The following is a 6,542-nucleotide window of genomic DNA, read 5'->3' as shown; positions in this document are numbered from 1 at the left end:
TTCCACGCCCAGGAGCTGAACCTGGGCCACTAAAGTGGAGCGTGCTGAACTTTAACCACCAGGCCATCAGGCTCACTGGATTTTTCTTATGTCAATATGGATCAAAAATATTTTTACAGGGGCTGGCCCAGTGGTGCAGTGGTTAAGTTCACACGTTTCAATTCTTCGAAGCCCAGGGTTTGCCAGTTCAGATCTCAGGTGCGGACATGGCACCACTTGACAAAAGGCATGCTGTTGTTGGTGTCCCATGAATAAAGTAGAGGAAGATGGGCAGGGATGTTAGCTCAGGGCCAGTCTTCCTCAGCAAAAAAGAGGAGGATTGACAGTAGTTAGCTTAGGGCTAATCTTCCTCAAAAAAAAAAAATATTTTTACATGTATTAAAGATTCAGTGTCCTCAATGTTCCTCCATTATCCTTGATTTTCTCTTCAATACCTATTTACGTCAAGTGGAGTTATGCATTCAGAAAAAAATTACTAAACTCTGATAAGATCTCATAAAATTCCAGGTAGTGTAGATATACAATAATTAAGTTCAAATAAACAATCGTCTTTGGCAGAATGATTCTTTGGGCTTTTCTTTTCAATTGTTGAAACAACACGAGTATATGATTCATAAATATACTAAATAGAAATTTAGTGAGAAGAAGATTGAGCTCCGTGGGCTATGACTTGGCTTAATTGGCATAGCACCCAGGATCTTAGCAGAGTAAAAGATGGCATATTCAAACTGGTAATTGATGAGATTTTAATAGAGAAAATTTTTTTTAAAAAAGTATAAAGTAAGATTTTAGGAAAACAATGAGGGATGGTGCTGTACCCTGGGATTAGCAGCAACAAGGAGCTGTTTCTGCCGCTAGACTGGAGGGACCAGGGAGAGAACAGTCATGAGAACCCAGAGAAAGCAGCTACATGGAGAAGACCATCCAACAAGAACAAGTCCTGCTAGTATCTTCCTTTGGCCAAACTCAACAGGAGGCTAGAGGGAAAGGGAACCAATGAGGCAGCCCCTAGGTGTCCATTTCCCAGAGCGTAGAGCAGAGCGAAAATGGTGCAGAGCGAATCTGGGAAAGGGGGCAAAAGAGATATATCTAGCCCAATTAGTGCATAACTTTTAAAAATAAATTTAAATGGCATGCGTGCTTTCTGGTTGACTAGGCTGGACCCCGTCTGTGCCTCCTGCCATCAGAGGTTTCCTCTCTCCTTTCCTGCAGCCTCACACACCCTATGTTATTCGCATCTACTGATATATATATGCTTGCTTTTGTTTTGTCCCTGGGGAAGGAGAAACACATTTTGGCAGTTGGCAGGAGGCTCTTAAGAAATAAAACAAGTCAGAGAAGGTTGTGATAATGCTTATCTCCTACACAGTTTGTCGGATTCATTTTGAGACACCGTGAAGAGGTCAATAAGGTAGACTAACAAACCACAGGAATACTAAGTGTTTTTAGAGCCCAGGTGACAAAATGAAGAGCTGAGATAGGTTTTCCTCCCCATCTTTGCATGGAATCCGGGGATGTTCTGGTAATCCCAAGATTGGAAGCTTTGGAAGCATCTGGAAACAATACTATCGGGATTACTATTGAACTCAGGGCAAGGAGTGGCAATGGTGGGGCTTCTCCACTTGGCTTCATAGGCAGTAGAATTGAATCACAAGTGAGAGCTTGTGGAAAGGAAGACTGGGGCAAACCTGGAGGTGCGCTGGTAATATTTAACAGCCAGTTCTCCAAGGATGAGAAAAAGCCCTAGCTTGTAATATTTGCCACCATAGCCAATTTCAAGCTACCAACATAAATTCACTGAACATGGATTTGGGAAGAGATGTGTACAGTTGGCTCTTGTGAGCTTGTGGGAACCCACTCCAGCACAGCATTGGTCACAGACCCCATATCCTCACTGTACCTGAAAACTGACTGGAGAGACACCTTAGGTGACCTTACACTTTCGTGGTCATTACTTTCTACCAAGGAGGTGGAGGGACTGCTGCCGTGATGATTTAGGAATAAAAGGAACGTACTTCGTGGTCTCAGGTTGATGAAATCTGAGATATCTGGGCAGCATGAATAATATGTCATAAATATAAAAAGTTCTGAAGACATGACGAAGACCTTTTTGTATGAGATAAATGTAAATACAAGTGGCATGGAGCTGTGCAGTGTCTAACACAAGGTCGTGTGGGTCCTATTCATGCGTTTCCTGTGCTGCTGTGCAACTGCCAATCTTCCTCCTAGTTTGACATGGGTCGTTTCCCTTTTGAGCCTGTTTTAGTGACTCTCTCTTCTCGATTTAACATAATTGCTTCCTTGGCTTTTCCCAGGGTTCCATATGACTGCCCATACCTGGTATGACTCAGCAGTGCCTTCTGAATTTGCACGGGTGAAAGAACATGAACTGCTCAAGCATCACCTTCTATTTCCTTGCCCTGCCATTCTGAGCTTCAAATCACCTCTTGTCTGCTTTCATACTTCCTCAAATTATCTCTAGATTCTGTCACACCCTCTGATTCTGCCCCCTGGCAGGTTCTTGGAAATAGGCAGTCTGCCTCATGGTGGGTAAATTATGACACATCCCACCAAAAAATTAGATTGCTGCCAAATACTGAAATAGGATCATCTGTTTAAAAAGTTCAATGTTGGCAAAGTGTGTCTTCTGCCATATTCTCCACCACCTTCAGTGTCATTTTACCCTTCCTTGTCTCTTTCATGTTCTGTAACCTAGCAAGCAACTTTATTTAGCAAGGGTGTGTCTCTTTAAACCTAAACTGACCTAAGCCAATAGGAAGACGAAGGAAATCAACTTCTAGTGGCTTTCTGCTGGTAGCATATTGGAGGTTGGAAGATATTTTAGGGTAGAATTACCTCCCTTGTTCTCTAGAAATCTTTTCATAAATTAAATCAGCACCTCTCTGCTTTAGAAACCAGGCTTGTAGTAAAATATGATTTGGGCTTCATGTTCGACCTTCTCCCTTTTCTGCTCTGAAGGATTTGAAAAGTTCATTCATTCTTTTAGTCAATAAATACTTATTCACTGTGGATACTTTGGGAAAAAAACATGGACCTGATATGGATTCTTTACTCAAGGACCTATTAGGAGAGATAAAGCAGGTACACAAATAACAATGGTAGAAGTAGAAGGTAGAAAATGATAAGGACCAGGAGAAAAGTAAGAGGAGGAAGAAGACACGCTCTCAGCTGAGAGAATAATGAGGATGGGGTGTGTGGATACGGCCTGTTGGGGGTGGGGCAGGCAGTGGGGCATTCCAGGTTGAAAGGAAATGTTGGGTCACTTAAAAGAACAGCAAACGAGTTATTTCAACCAGAATATAGTGTTCATTATGGAACATAAGGGGAACTAAAATTAGAATGGATCTAAGCAGTGGCAGGTCTTGAATACCTGATTAAGGTGTGAACTCATTAAAGACATTTGATCAGAAACCGGAATGGTCCAGATTTATTAATCTGAACATTTAATCTGGTGGCAATACATAATACATATGAAAGGTGGTGGAAGGTTATATTAGATATGGGAAAACCTTTTGAGAGGCTATTGCAAATATAACAAGGCAAAAAGTATTAGGATTCCAAACTCTGTAAGCCCAGGGAGGATAGAGAAAGGGATCAGATAATAAAAGTAGCTAACATTTATTGAGCATTTACTATAAACTAGGCAATGTGCAGAGTTTTGCATGGATGATCTCATTTTAACTTCACAACAAGCTTATGAGGTAATGTGGAAGAAACAAACTTTGCCTTGTGTTTAAAGTCAGCATGCAAACAAAAGCCGACTTTAATGAGCAGCCTGAGCAAGCAGCTGCTGAAAGAACTTTCTCTCCTGTAAGAGGTTTCAGATCCATTGAAAGATCAAAAAAAAGAAAAGAAAGAAAGAACTCTTCAGTTTATTTACAAGCTCAGTGATAATAAAAGGCAAAAATCTGTGAACATCATTTCACACACTAGACAGTTACGATTTCAGTACTCTTTTTTTCTTAAACTATGATTTGTAAATTTTGAAGTTAACACAAAATGATGGTCTTTTTGGTAAAATGACTTTATAGTCGGAGAGTCTTTACCATCTTTACGTGAATGTCAGGAAAGCCAGAGAAAGAGCCTGTAAGTTATGATAAAGAACAGGACGTGTTCTAATTTTCTCTGGGGCATGTGTGCCTCAGCCCAAGCAGTCAGATAACAAGGTTCTTTGTTCACTGGATCATCATAATTTATATCTTTCTTTATATGTAATCTTGTCAATAAAATCAATTTATAGCAAAAAATCTGAGTAAAGTATATGTTTAGTTTCATGTGTCTGATTTCTGTCTACAAAAGTCTCCTTGCCAAGTCTAATTGTGACTTATAATTCCCTCTTAATAAAGACTAATTTATTCTCAAAGAATATACGCACACACCCATCTGTAAGCAATTTATCATTCCCATTTTATAGGTTTAAAAAAATCTGAGCTTAGTAGGTAAAATAACTTACTCAAGCTTGTGGAGTAAGAAGATTTAGGATTTTAAGATTGTTATTTATTTATTTTTTAGTTTGTTTATGGCTTGATTGACAGGTATACGGACTTCTATTCACTCCTATATCTTCAGTCCCTCACATTCTGACTGGTTCCATTGATACTGGTTGCCTAGATGAAAAGGCAGGTAGGATGTCTTCCAAGTAGCTATTCTCGGTCTCTTTGGTTTTCTGGAGACAATCAGGGATATTGAGGGATGAGGAAGAAAAGAAAGATTTTGCAGGTCAGAGAAAATGAGGAGGATGGTAGATACATGAATAAGAATAGGTTTAAATAAGATAATATTAGAATATATGCTAATTTGTGTTTTCACAAAATATTTCCACCATCTATTAACAGTGTCCAATTATGCAAGAATTATGTAATTTTTGTTCCATCTTTCATCATGAGCTAATGCACTGCAAGCACAGAGCTATTCAGTTTTAAGAATTTTGTTTAATCCACTTTTTCTTGCAAATGTTCATTGGAGGTTGGCTGAGTTGGGAGATTAATATTTTATCTATATTCTGTTTCTGGGCTCTGAATACCAACTTAGCTTGGGTCTCTGGGAAGAAAGTTGTCCCTTTATTTATATTACAACGTGAGACTCTGCTGTTTTAATTAATAGATTTAAAAGTTAACTAACACAGAGTGTGAATAAGGCATTTGTGAAACTAACATCAAAATAATTATTCATACAGAACATAATGTAAGATTTATTTAGATGTTAATTTCAGCACTAAAAAATGTTGAAGATAATTCTACCACCAGTTGAAATGTTTTTGAAATATTTTGCATTCTATGGCTATGAACAATGCTTCCAAATGGATTCATCTATTATAGATAATCTATAATTTTCTTATATATCTTAAAGAATCACGTGCAAAAATGTCAATTTCCATTATTAAAAATAGTACTAAGTGATTTTACATTTATTGCCATGTTTGACAGAATGAAAATACTGATTTTTGTGTATATTTACACAAAGTATTCATAATTTGAAAACACATTGTAATATCACATTTATCATTCTGCTCCTTTTTCTAAAATTAGAACTGCATCTCTATATTTTATTCTTAAAAGTTTGAAAGTTGAATTACTGTTACTGTGACATTTTTCTTTAAGTGTATAATAAGAAAGACATTTGTTATACTAATTTGTGAGTTACAGATCCACAGTAAATCTTTTCTTTAGGTAAAGAACATATAAAATTATAACCCCAAGTAAAGATAAACATTGTAAAAACAATAGAGTTATGATAAAGAAACGACTAAAGTACAATCAACTTTAACATTGCATTATATAGTAGAATACCAGTTTATTGAGACATTATACTAATTAGGATTGGAAACATAAAAGCATATAAAATCAGATTTAACCTAATAGACTATACTGTGTTTCATAATTAGTCCTTTATAGAAGCAAAGAAATTCTGCCATTTGTGTGATTGTTCAGTATATTTTCCCATCTATAGACAACAGTTCCTCAAACTTGGCTATGAATTTTATTTTTAGGACTGTGATATAAATCCTTTGTGAGTGCAGATATGACCATAGAATTTAAAATAAACTGAACTAAGCAAAGAGTTTTCGATAGTAACCAATCAAATAAGGGTTCTTCTCACTCCTCCATTAGCTACTTTAGATTTTCCCCACCCTTGGTTAACATTGTGCCTGGTCTAAGTTGATCACTTTGTGGAATGGCCCATTTCCTCAGCCTTGAAGGGCCTGTGCTCTTGGTACCTTGTCCTCATTCTACCGCAATTGTTGCATTTACCCTTTCACTGTTATCACGGTGTAGAAACATCAGATGCATCCAAATGAATCACCCAAGACCCAGACACACTTGTTTCTGCCTCCATTCTATAAAAGCAAGCCTTAATAAAAAGTTATTAAAAAGAAATAAAACAATAAAAGTGAGCTGTGGTAAATTTTTCAGAGCCCACTTTGATAAAGTATGAGTCACAGCTTCAGGTCCCAGTGGAACCCTTATTATGGCCTACCTGGAAATCTGAATGTCTAATGGAGCAAAGGCTGAAGTTGTGGA

This window comes from Equus asinus, chromosome 23 (assembly GCF_041296235.1).
Source record: "Equus asinus isolate D_3611 breed Donkey chromosome 23, EquAss-T2T_v2, whole genome shotgun sequence".
NCBI classification, from domain to species: domain Eukaryota; kingdom Metazoa; phylum Chordata; class Mammalia; order Perissodactyla; family Equidae; genus Equus; species Equus asinus.
The sequence above is the reverse complement of the archived record's forward strand: the minus strand, read 5'-3'. Positions refer to the sequence as shown.